Source organism: Scyliorhinus torazame, chromosome 28, assembly GCF_047496885.1.
Source record: "Scyliorhinus torazame isolate Kashiwa2021f chromosome 28, sScyTor2.1, whole genome shotgun sequence".
NCBI classification, from domain to species: domain Eukaryota; kingdom Metazoa; phylum Chordata; class Chondrichthyes; order Carcharhiniformes; family Scyliorhinidae; genus Scyliorhinus; species Scyliorhinus torazame.
In genome coordinates, this window is record NC_092734.1 from 21,046,684 (window position 1) to 21,070,072 (window position 23,389).

The 23,389-nt window shown below is 48.4% G+C and overlaps 1 protein-coding gene across 1 annotated transcript in view; it reads right to left on the bottom strand.

Moving 5' to 3' along the window:
* Positions 1-23,389, bottom strand: part of lrmda (leucine rich melanocyte differentiation associated) — a 1,395,917-nt gene that overhangs the window by 678,919 nt on the left and 693,609 nt on the right. The window lies entirely within an intron of this gene.

The window sequence follows — 23,389 nt, forward strand, 5'->3', positions numbered from 1 at the left end:
GTGCCCTTAGCATCTGTAAATGTACAACACACAGAAGACTGATTCCATATTCAGTTTACCTACAATGATCACACTGTAGTAATTACATGATGATTTTCTAGTAATCTAATACGTAGCACCCAAGTATGCAAAAATGATTTTCAGAGAGCAATTGTCCTACTCATCAAACTGTGTACTGGAAAGCAAGTGTTCGTCACCAATATGTAGAAGGTACTGTTGACAGAAAATACCTGCTCGTTGATTAAAGGGCTTGTCTGGATAACCTTTTATTTGAAGAATGACTGCCATTGGGTGACAAATACTTTTCTGTTACATTCAAGGCAAAGATATTGACATTCAAATTCATGGTGCTCACATTTAGCAGATGTCACTGTTGGCAAGCAGCTTGACATCAACAGCAGGTACTGCTAGTGCAGGGTAAAAATATAAGCATCATTGACTGGGACAAGACAAAAGTTCTCAACAAGTGAATGACAGAATTTGCAGCCAATTCCTTCCTTTGCACAATTATCATCCAACAACAAATGCTTATTGTTTCTATTTAACTCTTGTCTCAAATCTATCCCAGCCTCAACTTGGCCTTACTTTTATTTGTATTAAATGTTATACTAAAATAAAGAAAACTGAGCAATCCCCCTAAGCACACTGACAAGGAAATCCCAGAGCACGTGGGATGATACATCCTTCCTAATGAGGTTTATGTTGACAGTAAACTGAAAATCAACATTAGTAACCCTATTACGACAATTGGATCCTATTGTCAAACGTATTGTAAATTTGATTTTTTATTTGTCAATTATTTTCAGATTCTTTATAGTATATAAAGAGTGTATAAATGTTTTAAATATTTTGTTTTTTGATCTACATTGTTCTTTATTTACTTCACGCTGTGATAGAGTTCAAGTTTTTTTGATTGTCATTCTTTGTTGTGACGGATGTGTGTTATTTTTATTGTGATGTTTGGGTTTGGTTGTTTTTTCCTGGGACGGGGCGAAGGGGAAGTGTGGGAAAGCCTTGGGTAGGGGCCCCGGTGCTAGCTAACTTAAGTCGGCTAGTGAACGGAGGTGAGATGGGAGTAGGGGCTGCGGACATTGGAGCCTGGCGAGCAGTTTTCGACGTGCCTAAGAGATGTGAATCTTTAAATTCACCTAAGAGATGGAATCGATACTGGGTGAGGGTTTTTCGAGAGGAAGTGCAGGGGGGGGGGGATTCTGGGAGGGGGAGGGGTTTTGATGTTAACAATGGATAGGGGCGGGTCAGGCTCATGGGGCAGGACCCGGTGTTACAATGATGGTGGATAAGAAGGGGGGGGGGGGTGGATAGTGTAGCCACCAGAATTGGCCAAGTCCCGATTTAAAATGGCGAACGGCAAAGGCTGATGGGAAATTCAGCCAACACAGGCAGAAACCAGCAGGTGCAGGTTTGCCGTGTATTTAACTCTGCAAAAGCCCAGACAGCATCGATACCAGCGACCATCAGCATACTAATGTAGCAGCCATCTACATACCAATGAGCAATTCCCGGGAACAATAGCAACATTTGGGACACACAAAGCAAAGCCAGACTCCCTGCCGCTAGCAGGAGCCAACACAAAGGAGGTTAACGGACACCTCAAGACCGCCTATCGATCAGGGAACCGCTCCAGTATTGGAGAAATCGAACCAAGCGATCGGGACAAAGTCCAATCACTTGGGACCAGGTACGGGGTCCGCCCAAAAGGCGGGAAGCCCCTGGGGACTATAACGTTAAGCCCCCAAGTTCAACTCACTCTCTTCTTCCTGCCTGGGTCACCCAGCAACGCGAACCAACCTTGACCGTGACCGGTGCAGTGACCACCGAAAGACCGTAAGTCTTAATTCAACGCCCGCTATGAAATAGGCGCTCCTAGCTACCAATCCGTACCATCTTCAAATCCCGCAGACTCAGAACCCGAACGAAAGGCCATTTGTTCCCCTGACCTGGTGGGCCAGTTCAAAGTTAAGTATAGGCCTGTTAGTTGTAGAAGTAGCTTAGATATAGAATTTGTGCATGAGAAGCGATTACTGTGTATAATAAATGTGCTTTGATTTGAATCTTACTAATCGGTGTATTGGGTTATTGATCATTACTTGGACTTGAACCTCATGGCGGTATCATAAAGTTACCTGGCGACTCGAGAGCAAAGGTAATAAAAAAAAGTTAGCAACAATAGTTACATGGAGCGTGAGGGGGTTGTGTGGCCCAGTCAAGAGATCAAGGGTGCTGGCGCATCTGAAAGGTTTGAAGGCCGATGTGGCGATGCTGCAGGAGACTCACCCGAGGGTGAAGGACCAGGTGAGGCTTAGGAAGAGCTGGGTCAGCCAGGTGTTTCATTTGGGATTTGATAGTACAATGGTAGTGATTCTGGTTAGCAAAAGTGTACAGTTCTAGATGGAGAAAGTCGTGGCAGACCAGAGAGGCAGGTTTGTGATAGTGACAGGGGCATTGGAGGGGAGGCTGGTAGCGCTGGTAAGCGTGTATGGTCCCAACTGGGATGATGTAGGATTTGTGAGGAAGGTGTGTGGGGCCATCCACGACTTAGATTTGCACAAATTGATAGTGGGTGGAGACCGGAACTTGGTGTAGGAGCCGAGATTGGACGGGTCACGGCCGCGTTCGCTTGTCCCGTCAGGAAGGCGTTGGCTGGACAAATGGAGGAAATGGGAGGGGTGGACTCTTGGAGGTTTCTGCACCTGGGGGAGCGGAAGTACTCTTTTTCCTCCTTGGTCCACAAGGTTTACTTGCAAATTTACTTTTTTGTGGTGGGACAGGCACTGTTGGCTGGGGTTAAGGGGTCGGAATACTCGTCAATTGCGATATCGGATCCTGCGCCGCATTGAGTGGATATGGTGTTGGAGAGGGGCAGGGCAGAGGCCAGGGTGGAGATTCAATGTGGGGTTGTTAGGGGACCAAGGGTTCTGTGATACGATTGAGGAAGTAATCGAGGAATATGTGGGTGTCAATTGCAATGGGGAGGTTTCGCAGGCGGTGGTTTGGGAAGCTCTAAAGGCGGTGGTGAGGGGGATGATCTCGTTTAAGGAAGAGAGAGTGGAGCGTCAAAGGGCGATAGATGAGATGTTGGAGGTAGACAGGAGTTATGCAGAAGACGGGGATCCAGTCAAGTTGGAAAAGAAGATGGAGTTACAGGCGAGTTTTGACCAGTGCCCACAAGGAAGGCGCTGTGCCAATTGAGGGCGGGCAAAGGGAGAAGTTTACGAATATGGAGAGAAAGCAGCGCGCATGTTGGCAGGTCAGCGTCGGAGGGAGGCAGCGGCGAGGGAAATTGTTCATCTGCGGGATAGGGCAGGGAAGTTGGTGGTGGCTCCTGATCAGATAAATAGGGTGTTTGAGGAGTTTTACGAGAGATTGTATAGGTTGGAGCCACCGGGGGGGATCGGGAGATGCAGGAATTCCTGGATAGTTTGGAATACCCGAGGTTGGGGGAGGGGGATAGGGACGTATTGGATGGGGCGATAGCGGAGCGGGAGATAAAAGATGCGATTGGGAAGATGCAGTCGGGGAAGGTAGCAGGGCCAGATGGGTTCCCGGTAGAGTATTACATGAAATGTAAAGATAAGTTGGCGCCGCTGATAGTGGGGATGTTTGAGGAGGCAATAGGGAAGGGGGTGTTGCCACAGAGTTTGGGGCAAGTATCGAATTTCCTGTTGCTCAAGAAGGATAAGGATCCGACAGAATGCGGGTCGTTATAGGCACATATCACTTTTGAATGTGTACGCGAAGGTGTTGACGAAGGTATTGACAGGTAGGTTGGAGGAGTGCCTCCCGAAGGTGAGAGGGGAAGATCAGCCAGGGTTTGTGAAGGGGAGGCAGCTCTTTTTGAATAGTAGGAGGATATTGAAAGTGGTTATGGCACCAGCAGAGGGGAGGAAGACAGAGGTGATTGTGGCATTGGACGCCGAGAAGGCGTGTGGCGAAGTAGAGTGGGGATATTTGATGGCAGTTCTGGAGTGGTTTGTGTGGTGATGTGCATCAATGTAAATGCATGTAGGCTAGCTAGACACTACAGAGACATCACAGACACACACTCAACCAATAGATCAGTTAGACAGGACACGACCAATGGACATTCACGATACACACAGAGGTGACACCACCACAGGAGGGCATTACACCAACCCATATATTTTTTAAAAGAATAATTTTTATTAAAGGTTTTCATAAAATATCAATAACAAAATGAGAAAGAAAAAACACAACATGGTTAAGTACAAAACACAATCTAAAAAAGCAACCCCCAAAACCCCTCCCCCCCCAGTACATAAATAATAAATTAACATTAACACCCTGACTTAACACAACAGGTGTATACACCCCCTCAGACCCTCCAGTGTAAATAACATAAACAAAAATAAAGTAACCCCCCCCCCCCCCCCCCCCGAGCTGCTGCTGCCATTGACCAATGTCTATCATTCTGCCAGAAAGTCTAAGAACGGTTGCCACCGCCTAAAGAACCCTTGTACCAACCCTCTCAAGGCGAATTTCACCCTCTCCAATTTAATGAACCCTGCCATATCGCTGATCCAGGATTCCACGCTTGGGGGCCTCGCATCTTTCCACTGAAGAAGAATCCTTCGCCGGGCTACCAGGGACGCAAAGGCCAGAATTCCGGCCACTTTCGCCTCCTGCACTCCCGGCTCCTCTGCCACCCCAAATATTGCGAGCCCCCAGCCCGGTCTGACCGTGGATCCTACCACCCTCGACACCGTCCTCGCTACGCCCTTCCAAAATTCCTCCAGCGCTGGGCATGCCCAGAACATATGAGTGTGATTTGCTGGGCTCCCTGAGCACCTAACACACCTGTCCTCACCCCCAAAGAACCGGCTTATCCTTGTCCCGGTCATGTGTGCCCTGTGCAGCACCTTAAACTGTATGAGGCTGAGCCTCGCGCACGAAGAGGAAGAATTCACCCTCCCTAGGGCATCTGCCCACGTCCCCTCTTCGATCTCCTCTCCCAACTCCTCCTCCCACTTGCCTTTCAACTCCACCACCGAGGCCTCCTCCTCCTCCTGCATCACCTGGTATGTTTCCGAGATCTTCCCCACTCCCACCCACCCCCCCAAGAGCACCCTGTCCTGTACTGTGTGTGGCAGTAGCCGCGGGAATTCCACCATTCAGTCCCCTTACATTCCAGGTTATCAGCCGGATCAGGGGGCTACTCGCCCCCCTCCCCCGCCAACTAGCCATGACCCCTCCTCGGCCAGCCACGCACCCGCACCACCCCACACCCGGCCCGTTCCCCACAGCGGCATACCCCCGTCTCGACTCCCCCCACTCGCTCCAGCTCCTCCTTGACCTTAGCAGCAGCAACTCGATTCCCCCCCCCCGCCCCCCGCTAGGACCCATCCTAGCTGGTTTACTCCCCCCCATTGCACTTCCGCAAGTCAGCTGATTCCTGCTGACCCCAGCCACTCGCGCCTCCCCTTCGACTCCTCCCATTGTGTGGCACACCCTCCTCTCCCCCTCCCCCCTCCGTTCTAAGCGCGGGAAACAATCCTCGCTTCCCCACCCCGCCCTCACCCCCCCCAGTTTTCGGCGCGGGAAAAAGGCCCGCACTCTCCACCTACCAGGCCCCGCCACCAACCAAAACAGTGCCCAACCCGCCCCATCCACCCTCCCCAACCCGAAAGAGAAAAACACAGAGAAAAAGAAACCCAAAACAATGCAAAGGGACCCCCCCCCGAACGAAAAATAGGCATAACATATCCACCGCAGTTCCCAATCGCCCATCCCGACCCTCAGTCTGTGTCCAGCTTCTCGGCCTGAACAAAGGCCCACACCTCCTCCGGAGACTCAAAATAATGGTGCCGGTCCTTGTAGGTAACCCACAGTCGCGCCGGCTGCAACATGCCAAACTTCACCCCCTTCCTGTGCAGCACCGCCTTCGCTCGATTGTACCCGGCCCTCCTCTTCGCCACCTCCACACTCCAGTCCTGTTATATCCGAACCTCCTCACCTGCTGCTCCTCTCCTTCTTGGCCCACCTGAGCACACACTCCCGATCGACGAACCGATGGAACCGCACCAGCACCGCCCGCGGAGGCTCGTTAGCCTTGGGCCTCCTCGCCAACACTCTATGGGCCCCTTCCAGCTCCAGGGGCCCCTGGAAGGACCCCGCTCCCATCAGCGAGTTCAACATGGTGACCACATAGGCCCCCGCGTCCAGCCCCTCCAACCCCTCCGGGAGGCCCAGAATCCGCAGATTCTTCCGCCTCGACCGATTCTCCATCTCCTCGAACCGCTCCTACCATTTCTTGTGGAGCGCCTCGTGCGTCTCCACCTTTACCGCCAGGCCTAAGATCTCGTCCTCATTGTCAGCACCAACCCATATATAAAGGACACCACACACATGATCTGCCTCTTTCCAGTGGAGACAGTCAGTGAGTAGAGACAAAGGGTTGATTCAATATCATTCCCACCACGTGGATTGCAGCAACTGGTTAGTCAGTCTGGGTAGCTATAGTAGAATTTGCAGGAGTGTCGAACCCGAGTAATAGAAGTGTAAATAGTTTAATAAACGTGTTGAAGTTCTCTCCACGTCTGAACCTTCCTTTGTCAAGTGCACCACAAGGAAGCCGCTTATGTTACATCTACAACATAACAAATCATGGTACCAGGACTGAACTGTTTCAATCCATATAGCCATACCTCAGCATACAGTGACAAACAGCAACGATACCCAGGCAAGATGTTCGAGATCCGGATTCCGCAGCAGCTCCAGTGCCATGGCGATCTCCGCGAAAACTGGCGGGTATTCCGGTAAATGTTTGAAATCTTCCTGGCAGCAGTCGAACTAGAAGACATGGCCAATGCTGAAAAGACAGAGCTTCTCCTCACCATCGCCGGTGCCAGAGCAGAAGAAATCTTTAAAAAATTCAAGTTCTCCAAGGGGTAAAACAGGAGCGACTTTCAGGCAGTCCTGGACAAATTCAGCAAACACTGAGGAAAACACACTCCAACCAGCAAGAAAAGGTAAGAGAAGCGCCAGTACGCACCACGAGGCCGAGATCCCGGAGCAGAGAACAATTTTGATCGGCGGCCATCTTTCTAAAGGGACTGCACTTGTGCAGTTGCATGAGAAGCGCACAGAACGGGAAGGTCCATTTACGCATGCGCGAGAAGCAGCGCATGCACAAATGAGAACAAGGCCCACAGTAAAGGAACAGCGATCTGCGCATGCGCAATCGCTTCCTACGCGCTATGTCACGCGCGTCATGGCGTCAGAGTCCCCGGGCCACACCCATTTAAAGGGGAAACATCCCAAATCAAAGAAAAAATCTTTTAAAGCTGTAAAACAACCTTCTTTCACCTGGAATGACAGCACAATGCCTCAAATTGAACCAGGAAATGAAATTAATCTCCGAAGAACCCTGCAACAAGCAGTTACCTATGCCCAAACTGATGATTCGGACCTTGAATACTTCGAAACCGACCTTTACATTTTCTCTGGACCTCGCAAGCCCGATGCCAGCTCCGACGCAAACAGTGATGACATGGTCCGAGAAGACAACGACTCAGACAAACCTTTCACCTTGGGAGGCTACCCCAGTACAAAATCCAAACCGCAAATAGACGTGTTGCACATTGACGACCCCGACGACGAACTCTTCGTATTTGAGGATCTTCAGCCCAGCAGATATAACATCCTGACTCGCGAGTGCAGGATTATGCTGCGGCATGAAACCAAGAGACAGAGAGCGGTACAAACCCACAGAGAGCCACCTGCTGCCACACAGAGCGTGGTCCACGCACCGCTCAGGGTTCCCGACTTTACGAAAGACACGCAAGACTCCACACCGCAGTCCTTGCATGAACAAGAAGTGACTCCAGTGTCACAAGCCTCCACAGTGAGCTCGTGGACAGACTCCACAATTGCAGAAACGCAGGACTTCAGAGCGCAGTACTTGCATGAACAAGAAGTGACTCCAGTGTCACAAGCCTCCAAAGCGAGCTCGTGGACAGCCTCCATGATAGAAGCAACGCAAGACTCCGATGCGCAGTCCTTGCAGGAACAAGACCATGAGGGTCTAGCATCCTCCTCTGACCAACTAGTGGCAGACGATGCAAGTTTGCCATGCTCAAGTAAACAGCAAGAAGACTATGACAGTCTACCACGCTCCAGTGCACAGCAGGACCACCATGATGGTCTATCATACTACAGTGAAGAACAAAGCGACAATGACAGTCCAAGCCCAAATGAAGGACAACAGCAAGACAATGACAGTCCACCCACATTGTTTGCACCATCAGATGAAGACTCTGACAATTTACCCAACCCAAGTGAACAACAAGTAGCTACTGAGGATCTACCCACGGTATGTGAGACGAGTGACGACAACATCCCACTTCCTATGCAAGATGTGCAATGTGACAGATCTCAGCTAGTGTGTACAGAGGCACTCGACGATCACTGTGAGACCTCCGGTGACACCATGATACTTCCACCCTCATTCGCTCGAACCTCTCCACAAGTCAATGCATTCCTGCATGTTCCGACTCCAGACATGCAGCTTCAAGAAATCTCAGCTGACTCCAGTGAACTTGCTAAGACTCCGGATGGAGAGCATCAACAAACCAACACTGACTCAGTAAAAACAGACCAGACTCCAGATGGGGTGCAACCAAACACCGACTCTGATTCACGTAAGCCGGACTTTACTCCAGACAGGGAGTGCCGCAACCTCAGTGATGGCACGCTCGGGGTGACAGCAGATGCGACAGGAGATGGATCACTTAACAATTACACTGGGTCAGTAATAACAAGCAGCAGCTACAGTCCAAGAGGAATACACCAATATTCACCACAGCTATATCCACACCAGCAGTGCAGCCAATGACAGCTCATGCTGGACAAACCCAGTATTCAGGCATGCAGCAGCCAGCAGTTCACAAACAGGCCAGCACTACGGATTGCCCACTAATGTAATCAAGACCGAAGGAGGACTACCGCAAGCGCAATCTGCACTACAGACTGGATTCCTTAGTTACAGCCCAGGATTTGCTGCACCCCAGCCTGGCCAGACGGCATATTCCTATCAGATGCAAAGTTCGAGTTTCACACCATCACCAGGTATTTATGCGAGCAGCAATTCTGTTTCCAATTCGACAAGCTTCATCGGTTCTCAGCAGGATCACCCTTCCAGCACAGCATGTGGCCAGAACCAGTATGTACAGTCTTATCCAACTTCAATATATGGCACATCCATGACCTCGAATGATACTGTTGATGGTACCTCTTCAACGTCAACACTTTATCAGCTACAAGATGCCATCCGACAGCACCATCGCAAACATCGAAAAAGAAAGGGACTCCAAATCAGACAGCAAAGTGATTTGACCACTTTTTGGTTCCTGTGGCACAGGGACGTTGATGGCGTTCATAACCAAGAGAGATATTTGACCATGATGATTGATGGTTTTTGGACTCACACGAATGATTTGGATGTATCGTTTAATCACTGTTCCCATGACTTGTATAAACCTTAACCTATCTACCTGTTTTTTATTCAATTTTCTCAAAGTGTACAGAAAATATGTAACATATAAAAAAGGGGGGATGTGGTGATATGTAACATATAAAAAAGGGGGGGGTGGTGATGTGCATCAATGTAAATGCATGTATGCTAGCTAGACACTACAGAGACATCACACACACACACTCAACCAATAGATCAGTTAGACAGGACACGACCAATGGACATTCACGATACACACAGATGTGACACCATCACAGGAGGGCATTACACCAACCCATATATAAAGGACACCACACACATGATCTGCCTCTTTCCAGTGGAGACAGTCAGTGAGTAGAGACACAGGGTTGATTCAATATCACTCCCACCACGTGGATTGCAGCAACTGGTTAGTCAGTCTGGGTAGCTATAATTGGATTTGCAGTAGTGTCGAACCCGAGGAATAGAAGTGTAAATAGTTTAATAAACGTGTTGAAGTTATCTCCACGTCTGAACCTTCCTTTGTCAAGTGCACCACAAGGAAGCCGCTTATGTTACACCTAGAACATAACCAATCAGTTTGGGATTGGGCCATGATTTGTAGATTGGGTAAGGCTGCTGTATAGGGAACCAAGGGCGAGTGTCCGTACGAATAACATGAATTCGGAATATTATGCTCTGCACCGTGGGACCAGCCAAGGATGTCCTATGCCACCCCCTGTTGTTCACACTTGCGATTGAGTCGCTGGCCATCGAGTTGTCGGGTTTGGAGGTGTGGAAAGGGATGGTGCGAGGGGATGTAGAGCAAAGTGTATCTTTGTATGCGGACGACTTGCTGTTGTATGCATCAGAACCGAGTGGGTTGATGGAGGGATATTCCGTAGGGTGGGGACTCACTTTAGATATCCGGCGGCACAGGTGGCATGGGATTGGGGCGGGGGGCTCCGTAGGTATAATATTACTAGTTTGGTGGGAGGATGAAAGTGGATCTGACAAGGTGGGATGGTCTCCCTCTGTCACTGGCAGGTTGGGTACAGGTAATTAAAATGAACGTATTGCCGCGATTGTTGTTTATTTTTCAGTGCCTGCCAATCTTCCTGCTAAAGGCATTTTTCAAGTAGGTTGAAAAGATGATTACCTCGTTTATATGGGGAGGAAGTTGGCTCGGATTAAGAAGGTGTTGTTGCAGAGAGGACGGCAGTTAGGAGGTTTGGGTCTTCCGAATTTACTATATTATTACTAGGCGGCGAATGCAGAGAAGGTGAGGGAGGGACTCCCAGTGGGTGGGAATGGAGTAGAGTCTGTGCAGGGGGTCGGGGCTGAGGGCGTTGACAACAGCGCTGCTCCCGATAGCCCAGGGAAATACTCAGGAAAATCGGTAGTAGTAGAGACATTGAAAATCTGCGCCAGCAATTTAGGTTGGGGGTGGGGTCAAGAGAAATTTCGATTCGGGGGAATCACAGATTTGAACCAGGGAAGTGGGATGGGGGTTTTCGGAGATGGGAGTCAGGGCACTAAAGGATTTGTTTCTGGGGGGCCAGTTTGCGGGACTGAAGGAGCTGGAGGTGAAATATGGATTGGGGCAGGGGAAATGTTCAGGTATATGCAGGTCCGAGGTTTCGCTAAGAAGGAGATATAGAGCTTTCCGGTAGCACCAGCCTCCGCACTGTTAGAGGAGGTGCTGACAACAGGGGGAATGAAGAAGGGGGTAATGTCGGCGGTTTATGGGGTGATTCTGGGAGAAGAGAAGATCCCGCTGGAGGGGATTAAGACAAAGTGAGAGGAAGAGCTAGAGAGGGCATGGAAGAGGGCCTGAGGTATGAGGTGCTCCGGAGGGTGAATGCCTCAACTTCATGCGCGAGGTTGGGGCTGATACAACTGAAGGTGGTGTATAGGGCTCACCTCACAAAGGTGAGGATGAGCTGACTCTCTAAGGGGGTAGAGGATGTTTGAGAGCATTGCAGGGGGGGCCCGCAAACCATGTTCATATGTTTTGGTCCTGTCCAAAGCTGGAGGGGTATTGGAGGGAGGTTTTCAGGTTAATTCTGAAGGCAGTACATGTGAGGCTCGAGCCAGGTCCTCTGGAGGCCATATTCGGGGTATTGGATCGGCCGCAGTTGGAATCGGGTGCGGAGGCAGATGTTTTAGCCTCCGCTTCGCTGATCGCCCAAAGGTGGATCCAATTGGGGTGGAGGTCAGCTTCTCCACCCTGTGCCCTGGCGTGGTGCGGGGATCTGTTGGAGTTTTTACAGTCGAGAAGGTGAAGTTTGAGTTGAGGGGAAGGATGGAAGGGTTCTACAATTCATGGGCTTTGTTTATTATGCACTTTCAAGAATTGAATGACTTCGGACATTAGGAGGGCGCGGTTTGGGTGAGGGGGATGGTTTGGACTGTATATTTGTTGAAGATTATGTATGGGTGGACGGTGGATTCCTGATTCCTTTTCTTTGATGTTTGTATTTAAAATGTTGGGGGTTGGTGGGAGGAAGGGATTGTTGACCAGGGGTTTAACATTGTATCTGTTACTGTTGATTGTTGGCGGGTTTAAATTTGGATTAAAATGTGAAAAAGGAGAATAAAAATATTTTTGAAAATTAAATAAATAAATTATGCCCAACCATTATAATTGGCAAGACTGCCACATACGTAAATTTTCCTGGTATGTTATTGAAGTGATGAAATAGATTTAAATAGACGAAACCAAACCTAACCAGTGGAAGAGTTTGTGAAACTTCCTACTTTCATTCTTTTCTGAGATGCTGGGGTGACATGTTTTCATAGAAACATATTACAGAATGTTGAAGGCACACATTAACTAATTGAAGATGCTTGAATTTGTTAAAGAAGTACTGTGATAATTCATATCTTTCAATGTAGCAGTTTGGAGCAGAGATAACCTAACAAGAGTAGCACTGAGTCATTAACTGTCACACTTGATTTAAAAAAACATGAATTTTTAAGGTTTATTTACTTCAGTTGTTTTGAAAAAATACTACTCTCCAGATTTAAAAAAGTAATTAAATTCTTGTTCAAGAGTTACTATTACTCAGAAATTAAGAGGATATTAAAAATAACTTTCCTATATACTCATAACCATAGCCCAGGATTGAAAGATCCTACATTATTTTATTAGGCTCATGCCTTTCATCTTCCTATCATATTAATTACAAAGCACTGTTATGTTAAATCTTTTGAAGGACAAGAACATCTATTAATTAGCATGTACCTTGAATGAATTATCTAATGGATAATACTTCACCATAATGTATCCTGAAGTTAGCTGTTTGCATTTCAAGCAATTCATGTAAAAGTTCATTGAACAGGTGCAGAAGGTTGTTTTTTGAATGGTACCACAACATGTTTTTGAAACCTTTTCCCCGGACCTTCTGCCAACCGGCCGAACTTGGGCAGCCACGCCGGCCGACCTTTGCAACACATGCTAGATTCGCTTACCTTTAATGAAAAATGGGAACCTGCTTGATCTTCACACCAATCAGGTTTACAGGTGGGGAAGGCATTGCAAACATGAGGTGCAGACTTCAGCCGGTTCCTTTGTGCCGTCTTCATTGTTGTGAGAACAGAAAATCCAATCTCGCACATGTAGGTCACCGTGAAGAGCAATAGCAACAAAATGCTTGTATTACTCAGCACTGTCTACTCCAGGAGGTGTTACTCAAAAATGTTGGCAGCCCCATAGGCTGTCACAGGTCAGGTATAGCAGCGTAGTCAGCTGTAAGTTAATAAATCCTCTCGGGTCTCAACCTAGAAAGGATATTTTCACCCACTACTTCTCTTTCAAAATCTGAAACTTCTCCTCTCTTGTAAGCGGTTAACCAGATACCCTGGAGCTCTGTACAGAACTAACACTAGCACCGATCTGTTCTGCCTTGGACTCCTCTCTGAGGAGCTCCCTGCAACAGATTCAGATGAGAGATGCTGGCCTGTAGGTACTCTGTCTATTTGTGACTCTGGCCACTTCTTTTGTTCACCTTCACAGTCTTCTTGCCTTGCTAGCTGGCAGCTACAAAATGGAATAAGTTCTCTTCCATGATTTGGTGCCAAAAGCACATATCTACAAGGAGCTTGGCTTCAAGTGTCTGTGCAAGGTGCGTGACCTGCTCACTCCAATGCTCATGGCCAGAGACTGCACACAGCCTCATTTTCTTCTCATTTAAAAGGCAGTAGCAGCCGCCATTTTCAATAAAAATGCCGGTAGCGGCCATTGGGCACTTCTCCTGTGATCGGGAACGCTGCGACCGATCTCTCCGCAGGTTGTGACCCAGGGAGGGAGGCACAGGGGGTAGGCGTGGAAAAAGTCATGAAGGAGAAGTGGAGAAGGAAGGCATGAAGATGAAATGGCTAAGAGACGCAGGAAGGGGAGGCAGGGAAAGAAGGAATGACAGGGAAGAGAAGCATGAAGGGGAACCGGGAAGAGACACAAGAAGGGGAACCAGGGAAGGGAGAAATAAAGGGTAAGGCAGGGAAGGGAGGTATGGAGGCGAAACGGCGAAGAGACGCAGGAAGGGGAAGCAAGGGAAAGGAGGAATGATGGTGAAGCAGGGGAAGAAAGGCAAGAAAGGGAAATGGGGAAGAGACACATGACGGGGAAGCGAGGAAGGAAGGTATGAAGGGGAAATTGGGGTGAAAAGCATGAACAGGAAGCAGAGAAGGGAGGCGTTAAGTAGAAACGGGGCAAGAGAAGCATGAAGGGGAAGCGGAACAGAGGTGACTGAAGTGGACGCAGGGAAGCGACAAATGAAGGCGAAGCGTGGAAAATTGTGAGTTCCGTGCACAGAGTGAATATTCAGACACTTTTTCCCAGTGTGGAAAAGTCAATTACTAGGGGAGATAGGTTTAAGGTCCGAGGAGGAAAGTTTAGAGGAGATGTGCAAGGCAAGTTTGTTTGCCCAGAATGTGGTGAGTGCCGGAATGCGCTGCCGGGAGAGGTGGTAGAAGCTGATACGATAGTGAAGTTTGAGAGGCATCTTGACGAATACATGAATAGGATGGGAATAGAGGGCTACAGACGCAGTTTAGACAGGCATCATCATTACCGCAGGCTCGGAGGCCGAAGCGCTTGTTACTGTCCTGGACTGTTCTCAGAGGGGCAGGCTAACCCATTTTGGAGCTGAACATTCCTTTTCCTTAACCACAAAAGGACCTTACTAGACCTCAGAGTATAATTCAAAAGCAGTAGATGAGCTCCTTCACTTTCCACATCACAATCCACATTCTAGTTCAGGTTCTTGGTATGCTGAAGTTGTCAGTGCTATCACAAGTGTATCCAATGCACCATAACATGACAGTCAATCGAGGTCCACTATTGATCACTGCACATTATAGTTGTATGTGAAACCAATGAAATGTAAAATGAGCAAAATTGAAGATATCTCCAGATCTTCTCATAGCATCAAGCAACATCCGCTACGTGTCCTAGTGTACAGGCCAAATACAACAGCCTGGATTTTGCAATCAGCAAAGTAGCTGCACTTGCAACTAAGCTTGAAGAAAGCTGGCTGACAACCTTGATCTAGCAATCTCTGTGGCATGGATTCCACCTTTCCCAAAGTTAATCTGAATCTGGCGCTAAGTCAGTACATCTCCAGACATCCACCGTGATATCATCAAGCAAGGTAAGCAGCCATTCATATTGAAAATTTCTCAGACACAGCAAATCAGAAAGTAAAATGCACTGATTGTAAACATTTTAGAAATCAAAGAACACAGAACAAAATAAAGATGTGGGACATATATATGAGAAGCTGAAATATCAACCAAACATTCAAAAAATAACTTAATTTTGGAATTTTTAAAATCATAGTGGAGCAAATAGAAGGTTGTTCAGCAACAGTTATGGCTTAATATGTTGTAAAAAACCAAGTTACACTTCAGTAAACAACACAACTTGTTCAGGTGTTTTTAAGCTGTGATATCACTGTGCAGAAGGGCAAATTCTCATGAGACAACTGATTTCTAGATTGCTGCATATGGGACTTCAATAGGGCACTTAGTGAAGGAACAGGAAATCACCAACAGCATCGTCTGAATTTCCATATCTATGCATTTGCAAATGCAGGATTTGCTGTGGCTTTCACACTTATAATGACAGTGATGACTGAAAATATCATCATTACTACTGGAATGCTGAGTTACCATCTTGACATCAGATCTGCATTTCAAGTCACTAACAAAGGACACTTTTCCCCCTTGATCTCCATAGAGTAACATTTCAAAATGTTTAATTTCACTTTGAAGACATTGGTTCTTTCGACAATAATCCTATTGTCAAGTAAGTAATTGATACTTAAAAGTGACCTTAGGGTATGTTTCACAATTCAGTACACTTTGCATAACATCAGTTTGGCATTCATTCACAATAATTTCACTATAAGATTGCACTATAAGACTGTGCCTTGCACATATATGCATAGTCTGAGGCTTCCTCTTACAGATTCATTTCAAGTAATCAGAACTGTAGGTATTTGAAACTGGTATTTGTTTCACGGTATCTTTTAGTTCCCAATGGTCTCTCCTTTTTAATTAATGACTAGAATTGTGCCAAAGAAATGAGACAACTCATTCTTGTTGCGCTGCTGAAAACCATGCAGTTCAGCAATCGGACTACACATAACAGATGACTCTATGTATGCAAGAAACGGACATCTTCGATAATGAAGGGAAACAGATAACAAAGAGTCTGAGGAAAATGCTAAATTATTCATCTTTAAGTCTAATATTCATCATTTGTTAAATGGAGTAATCATCCAGTTACCATGAATAAATGAGGAAATCTCACAGGAGAAATCACACTTTGTGATTTCTGTAGTCGGTCTAGATCAGTTGGTTGGAGAACTGGTTTGTGATGCAAAGCGAGACCAACTGCATGGGTTCAATTTCCGACTGAGGTTATTCACGAAGGCCCCACTTTTTCAACCTTGCCCCTCACCTGAGATGTGGTGATCCTCAGGTTAAATAACCATCAGTCAGCCCTCCCCCTCAAAGCCTCTGGTCATCTGGGTGCACGGCAACTTTATTTTAGTGTCCAAGATATTTCATCATGGAACAAGCAACTTTCCCTTTTCACCTGTCTTTTTCCAACAGCTTCACATCAGCTGTCTTCACTTTAGAAGACTAAGTCCTGTCATGGTTTAAAACTGGTAACTCACTTTGTGAGCGGGAGAGAGAGAAGGAGCCAGAGTGCAGCTTGTGAAGCAGGTAAGTGTCTAAACTCACCCCCAGGTTCCAGCGGTCTTCATTTCCGGGAGCGGGAGAGAGAGAGGGAGCCGGAGTACAGCTTGGGAATCAGGTAGGTTCTGTATATAAGATGGGCGGTTGCTAAACCCGAGACACTACACTTGGGCAGCACGGTAGCATTGTGGATAGCACAATTGCTTCACAGCTCCAGGGTCCCAGGTTCGATTCCGGCTTGGGTCACTGTCTGTGCGGAGTCTGCACATCCTCCCCGTGAGTGCGTGGGTTTCCTCCGGGTGTTCCGGTTTCCTCCCACAGTCCAAAGATGTGCAGGTTAGGTGGATTGGGCATGATATATTGCCCTTAGTGTCCAAAATTGCCCTTAGTGTTGGGTGGGGTTACTGGGTTATGGGGATAGGGTGGAGGTGTCGACCTTGGGTGGGGTGCTCTTTCCAAGAGCTGGTACATACTCGATGGGCCGAATGGCCTCCTTCTGCACTGTAAAGTCTATGAAACTATGAAAACTTGTAGTATCCCCCACCCTCCCACCTCCTCTAACCTAAGGGGTTTAGTGAATATAAGGTAAGCTCTTCTTTTCTTTTTTTTTTCTTCTTTCTTCTTGTTTTATCTAGAGGGGATGGCAGGGAAGGCAGTGCAATGTTCCTCCTGCAGAATGTTTGAGGTGAGGGACACCGTCAGTGTCCCTGCTGATTACATATGTGGGAAGTGCACCCATCTCCAGCTCCTCAGAAACCGTGTTAGGGAACTGGAGCGGGAGTTGGGATGAACTTTGGATCATTCGGGAGGCAGAGGTAGTCATAGATAGAAGCTTTAGGGATGTAGTTACTCCAAAAAAATAAAGACCGATGGGTGACGGTGAGAGGGGCTGGGAGGACGCAGTCAGTACAGGGATCCCCTGTGGTCGTTCCCCTGAATAACAAGTATACCGCTTCGGATACTGTTGGGGGGGGGGGGGGGACTTACCAGGGTAAGCCATGGGGTACAGGTCTCTGGCACATGGCCTGTCCCTGTTGCTCAGAAGGGAAGGGGGGGAGAGGAGTAGAGAATTAGCCATTGGTGACTCTATAGTTAGGGGGATAGATAGGAGATTCTGTGGGAACGAGAGAGACTCGCGGTTGGTGTGTTGCCTCCCAGGTGCCAGAGTCCGCGATGTCTCGGATCATGTTTTCGGGATCCTTAAGGGGGAAGGGGAGCAGCCCCAAGTCGTGGTCCACAAAGGCACCAACGACATAGTTAGGAAAAGGGATTGGGATGTAAGGCAGGAATTCAGGGAGCTAGGGTGGAAACTTAGATCTAGGGCAAACAGAGTTATTATCTTTGGGTTGTTACCCGTGCCATGTGCTAGTGAGACGAGGAATGGGGAAGAGAGAGCAGTTGAACACGTGGCTACAGGGATGGTGCAGGAGGGAGGGTTTCAGATACCTGGATAATTGGGGCTCATTCTGGGGTAGGTGGGACCTCTACAAACACGATGGTCTACACCTAGACCAGAGGGGTACTAATATCCTGGGGAGGAAATTTGCTAATGCTCTTCGGGAGGGTTTAAACTAGTTCAGCAGGGGTCTGGGAACCTGAATTGTAGCTCCAATATACAGGAGGTTGAGAGTAGTGAGGTCAGGAGTAAGGTTTCAAAGTTGCAGGAGTGTACCGGCAGGCAAGAAAGTGGTTTAAAGTGTGTCTACTTTAATGCCAGGAGCATCTGAAATAAGGTGGGTGAACTTGCGGCATGGGTTGGTACCTGGGACTTCGATGTTGTGGCCATTTTGGAGACATGGATAGAGCAGGGACAGGAATGGTTGTTACATGTGCCGGGGTTTAGATATTTCAGTAAGCTCAGAGAAGGTGGTATAAGAGGGGGAGGGGTGGCATTGTTAGTCAAGGACAGTATTACGGTGGCAGAAAGGATGTTTGGTGGGGACTCGTCTACTGAGGTGGTATGGGCTGAGGTCAGAAACAGGAAAGGAGAGGTCACCCTGCTGGGAGTTTTCTAAAGGCCTCCGAAAAGTTCCAGAGATGTAGAGGGAAGGATTGCAAAGATGATTCTGGATAGGAGCGAAAGTAACAGAATAGTTGTTATGGGGGACTTTAACTTTCCAAATATTGAGTGGAAACGCTGTAGTTCGAGCACGTTAGATGGGTCAGTTTTTGTCCAATGTGTGCAGGAGGGTTTTCTGACAAAGTATGTAGATAGGCCAACGTGAGGCGAGGCCATATTGGATTTGGTACTGGGAAATGAACCAGGCCAGGTGTTAGATTTGGAGGTAGGTGAGCACTTTGGTGATAGTGACCACAATTCGATTATGTTTACTTCAGCGATGGAAAAGGATAGGTATATACCGCAGGGCAAGAGTTATAGCTGGGTGAAAGGCAATTATGATGTGATAAGGCAAGACTTAGGATGCATAGCATGGGGAGGGAAACTGCAGGGGATGGGCACAATTGAAACGTGGAGCTTGTTCAAGGAACAGCTACTGCGTGTCCTTGATAAGTATGTCCCTGTCAGGCAGGGTGGAAGCGGTCGAGCGAGGGAACCATGGTTTACTAAAGTAGTTGAATCACTTGTTAAGAGGAAGAAAGAGGCTTATGTAAAGATGAGACGTGAAGGTTCAGTTAAGGCGCTCGAGAGTCACAAGTTAGCTGGGAAGAACCGAAAGAGAGAGCTAAGAAGAGCCAGGAGGGGACATGAGAAGTCTTTAGCAGGTAGGATCAAGGATAACCCTAAAGCTTTCTATAGATATGTCAGGAATAAAAGAATGACTAGGGTAAGAGGAGGGCCAGTCAAGGACAGCAGTGAGAAGTTGTGCGTGGAGTCCGAGGAGATAGGAGAGGTGCTAAATTAATATTTTTCGTCAGTATTCAGGAAAAAGACAATGTTGTTGAGGAGAATACTGAGATACAGGGTATTAGACTAGAAGGGCTTAAGGTTCTTAAGGAGGAGGTGTTAGCAATTCTGGAAAGTGTGAAAATAGATAAGTCCCCTGGGCTGGATGGGATTTATCCTAGGATTCTATGGGAAGCTAGGGAGGAGATTGCTGAGCCTTTGGCTTTGATCTTTATGTCATCATTGTCTACAGTAATAGTGCCAGAAGACTGGAGGATAGCAAATGTTGTCCCCTTGTTCAAGAAGGGGAGTAGAGACAACCCCGGTAACTGTAGACCAGTGAGCCTTACTTCTGTTGTGGGCAAAGTCTTGGAAAGGTTGATAAGAGATAGGATGTACAATCATCTGGAAGCGAATAATTTAATTAGAGATAGTCAACAAGGTTTTGTGAAGGGTAGGTCGTGCCTCACAAACCTTACTGAGTTCTTTGAGAAGATGACCAAACAGGTGGACGAGGGTAAAGCAGTTGATGTGGTGTATATGGATTTCAGTAAAGCGTTTGATAAGGTTCCCCACGGTAGGCTATTGCAGAAAAACAGAGGCATGTGATTCAGGGTGATTTAGCAGTTTGGATCAGAAATTGGCTAGCAGGAAGAAGGCAAAGGGTGGTGATTGATGGGAAATGTTCAGCCTGGAGTCCAGTTACTAGTGGTGTACCACAAGGATCTGTTTTGGGGCCACTGCTGTTTGTCCATTTTTATAAATGACCTGGAGGATGGCGTAGAAGGATGGGTGAGTACATTTGCCGATGACACTAAAGTCGGTGGAGTTGTGGACAGTGCGGAAGGATGTAACACGTTACAGAGGGACTTAGATAAGCTGCAGAGCTGGACTGAGAGGTGGCAAATGGAGTTTAATGCAGAAAAATGTGAAGTAATTCATTTTGGAAGGAATAACAGGAAGGCAGAGCACTGGGCAAATGGTAAGATTCTTGGTAGTGTGGATGAGCATCGATATCTTGGTGTCCATGTACATAGATCCCTGAAAGTTGCCACCCAGGTTGAGAGGGTTGTTAAGAAGGTATACGGTCCCCAAGGGGGAAAACAGGGGATGCGGCGATTATTGGACCAATTGAGGTTCCCAAGGGTGGAGGAGCAGGAGATGGCTGGTTTGGGGGCACCAATTGGGGTGGAGGAGCTGGTTAAAGGACTGGGGAGCATGCAGGCAGGGAGGCCCCGAGGCCGGATGGGTTCCCGGTGGAGTTTTATAGGAAGTATGTAGACCTGTTAGCCCCGTTGCTGGTAAGGACCTTCAATGAAGCAAGGGAGGGGGGGGGGGGGACCCTGACCCCGACAATGTCAGAGGCGATGATCTCTTTGATCTTAAAGCGGGATAAGGACCCACTGCAATGGGGGTCATATAGACCGATCTCGCTCCTTAATGTAGATGCGAAGTTGCTGGCAAAAATGTTGGCCACGAGGATTGAGGACTGTGTCCCGGGGGTGATTCACGAGGACCAGACGGGATTCGTAAAGGGTAGGCAGTTAAATACTAATGTGCGAAGGCTCCTAAATGTGATAGTGATGCCATCGGTGGAGGGAGAAGCGGAGATAGTGACAGACATGGGCACGGAGAAGGCCTTTGATCGAGTAGAGTGGGAGTATCTTTGGGAAGTGTTGAGGAGGTTTGGGTTCAGGGGATGGTTTATTCGTTGGGTTAGGCTCCGGTGGCGAGTGTGGTCACGAACCGGCGGAGGTCGGAGTATTTCCGGCTGTATCGAGGGACGTGGCAGTGGTGCCCCCTGTCCCCTCTGCTGTTCGCATTAGCAATTGAACCTTTGGCCATGGCGTTAAGGGAGTCGAGGAAATGGAAGAGGGTGGTTCGAGGGGGAGAGGAACATCGAGTGTCGCTGTACGTAGACGACCTGTTGATGTATGTGACGGATCCAGTGGAGGGGGTGGCTGAGGTAATGCAGATCCTACGGGAGTTTGGAGACTTTTCGGGCTATAAGCTCAATGTGGGAAAGAGTGAGCTCTTTGTGATCCATCCGGGGGACCAGGGAAGAGGGATAGACGACCTACCGCTGAAGAGGGCGGAAAGGAGCTTTCGATTATTGGGGAATCAGGTAGCTAGGAGCTGGGGGACCCTGCACAAACTTAATTTGACGCAGCTGGTGGAACAGATGGAGGAGGATTTTAAAAGGTGGGACATGTTGCCACTCTCGCTGGCGGGTAGGGTACAGTCGGTTAAAATGGTGGTCCTACCGAGATTTCTTTTTGTATTCCAATGCCTCCCAATTGTGATTACTAAGGCCTTCTTTAAGAGGGTAAGCAGGAGCATTATGGGATTTGTGTGGGCGAGCAAGACCCCGCGGGTAAGGAGGGGGTTCTTGGAGCGGAGCAGAGATAGAGGGTTGGCGTTGCCGAATTTGTGTGGTTATTATTGGGCAGCCAACGTGGCAATGATCGGTAAGTGGGCGATGGAGGGAGAGGGGGGCGGCGTGGAAGAGGTTGGAGATGGCGTCCTGCAAGGGAACGAGCCTGGGGGCGCTGGTGACGGCACCGCTGCCGCTCTCGCTGACAAGGTACACCACGAGCCCGGTGGTGGCAGCAACGCTAAAAATCTGGGGGCAGTGGAGACGGCACAGGTTTGCGACGGGAGCCTTGGTGTGGTCCCCGATCAGAGACAACCATCAGTTTGTCCCAGGAAGGATGGACGGGGGGTTTCAGAGCTGGCATCGGGCAGGGATTAGAAGAATGGGGGACCTGTTCATTGACGGGACGTTTGCGAGCTTAGGGGCGCTGGAGGAGAGGTTTGGGCTACCCCCAGGAAACGCTTTCAGATACATGCAAGTGGGGGCGTTTGTGAGGCGGCAGGTGAGGGAATTTCCGCTACTCCCGGCACAGAGGATTCAAGATAGGGTGATTTCGGGCGTATGGGCTGGAGAGGGCAAGGTGTCGGCGATATACCAGGAGATGAAAGAAGAGGGGGAGGCTTTGGTAGAGGAGCTGAAGGGTAAATGGGAGGAGGAGTTGGGGGAGGAGATTGAGGAGGGGCTATGGGCTGATGCCCTAAGTAGGGTTAATTCCTCTTCCTCGTGTGCCAGGCTTAGCCTGATACAATTTAAGGTGGTTCATAGAGCGCATATGACGGGGGTGAGGCTGAGTAGGTTCTTTGGGGTGGAGGACAGATGTGGGAGGTGCTCAGGAAGTCCAGCGAACCATGTCCATATGTTTTGGTCATGCCTGGCACTGGAGGGGTTCTGGAGGGGACTGGCGGGAACAGTATCTAAGGTGGTTTCAAGTTGGAAAGGATAAAGTTTGCCTCGAGAGGGTCTGCGCAGGTGTTCTACAGGCGGTGGCAACCGTTCCTAGACCATGTCGCGGAGCGTTAGATGAAGGTCGGACAGCAGCAACAGCAACCCGGGGGGGGAGGGGGAGGGGGACACACCGTTCGTGGGGGGTGGGTGGGAAGGGGGGTTTCTCTGGGGGGCATTTGAGCAAGGAAACACATGAATGATCTGGAAACTGACCTGTACGGGAAGAATCCATTGTACAAAGTTCTGTATCTTATTGACTTGCCATGTTCATGTCTTGCCATGCGAGTTCTCTTTCTTTTCTTTGTTACGGGGGGGGGCGGTTTGTTTGTAAGGTGGAAAATATTGTTGAAAAATACTTAATAAAAACATATTTAAAAAAAAAAAGAAGGCACACGGTGTGTTAGCTTTTATTGGTAGAGGGATTGAGTTTCGGAGCCATGAGGTCATGTTGCAGCTGTACAAAACTCTGGTGCGGCCGCATTTGGAGTATTGCGTTCAGTTCTGGTCGCCGCATTATAGGAAGGATATGGAAGCATTGGAAAGGGTG